This window comes from Triticum aestivum, unplaced genomic scaffold, assembly GCF_018294505.1.
Source record: "Triticum aestivum cultivar Chinese Spring unplaced genomic scaffold, IWGSC CS RefSeq v2.1 scaffold93312, whole genome shotgun sequence".
NCBI classification, from domain to species: domain Eukaryota; kingdom Viridiplantae; phylum Streptophyta; class Magnoliopsida; order Poales; family Poaceae; genus Triticum; species Triticum aestivum.
The window spans coordinates 6,620-8,048 of NW_025231336.1; the positions used below are offsets into that span (position 1 = coordinate 6,620).

At 46.5% G+C, this 1,429-nt stretch overlaps 1 long non-coding RNA gene across 1 annotated transcript; it reads left to right on the forward strand.

Annotated features, from left to right (window-relative positions):
- Positions 1 to 366: 366 nt before the first annotated feature.
- Positions 367 to 1,149, forward strand: LOC123175791 (uncharacterized). The gene is made up of 2 exons (XR_006488154.1): positions 367 to 511; positions 701 to 1,149. It is a non-coding gene; the product is annotated as an uncharacterized lncRNA (long non-coding RNA).
- Positions 1,150 to 1,429: the final 280 nt, after the last annotated feature.

The following is a 1,429-nucleotide window of genomic DNA, read 5'->3' on the forward strand; positions in this document are numbered from 1 at the left end:
ACGTCGCGGGAAGCACTATAGCCACAACCTTCCACCATACAGACCTGAATCGCTCTCCAAACAGACCGGTCCGTCGGTGGTGCGGACAACACTGGAGGAGGAGGAATGTAGCGGAGGAACAAAGCAGAGGAGGACGACGCACCAAAATCGGAGGGAAGACACCGTGCGGGCGAACTTGGTGAGCGGAAGGAGGCGGCTGCAGACCGGCGGTGAGCTCCGGTGACGTCGCCATGGATGCTGACGTAAGGTAGCAGCCAATGAGAGCGGACGGCGACACCCAGACAAAGGAGAAGTGGACGACCGAGCGAATGATTGAGGGAGACAAAATCAATTCAAGTGGTATATGCTTCGACGGCCACGAGGTGTTCGACAAGACCAAGGAGGAGCTGTTCGACATGGTCATTGACCTCAATAGCAACTACAACGTTCCCCACAGCATGAAACGGAAGCACTTGCTCCTCTCGCAGCGCCTCTCCTCACAAATCCAGCCTAGACCATACGACCCAGCCTGGTAACAACTACTCCCTACTTACTGCTGCTGCACTATCTATCTACTTATTATTTATTTGGATTTACACATATTCATACTATGTATTGTTTGCTTTTAGATTTGTCTCTAATAGATTTATACATTACATATATCTGGCCTGGCCTGGTCTTTGAGAACTCATCTCATCTGTATTGTGTTGTTGTACCGTAGGCGTTTCTGTCGACGCACCGAAAGACGCAATACTTTCTACAAGTTTGTGGGGGTGACTACTTGTGACCTTGTCGGCTCAGCCGGCCTCTTCTTGCTCCTACACGGACCTCATCATCGACCAAAGAAGTGGGTTGTCGACTGGTGGGACAAGCTAACCAGCTAGAATCCATCCATCCATGCCCTGCTTCAACAACATATACTAGCTAGAATGCCAACAAGACTAGCTTCCTTGTCATGAGGTTTATGTTAATTAGCTTTGCTTGGCCACCAATTAAGTGCTATTATATGTTTTTTGTCCAACGATTTGTACTCGTATTTATACCAGAGCTATGCTAGGTGTGCAACTGCTTTACTACTCAACAAATGTTGCCTCTTCCAATGACGAGCCATACGACTCTTTCGAATTCTGTAAACATCAAGTATGAAGTCAGTGTATCAGAACTTCCTCATCGGAACACCAGCTGCTGGTTTGCCTAGCTGAAATTGCGTAAGGGCCATCAGTCTCTTGTTCTACTTTACCATGTGGGCAAAAGAAAAATGTTCTACACTCACATAACAGATAGTTTTACTCTGAAGCTACACACTAAAGAGTGTCTAGTATTCCCTCTGTAAAGAAATATAAGAGCATTTAAATCACTAAAGTAGCTAGTGATCTAAACACTCTTATATTTCCTTTCTGAGGGAGTACATTGCAATGCGGTACATCTAGCTCTATGCTCATTCCACCTG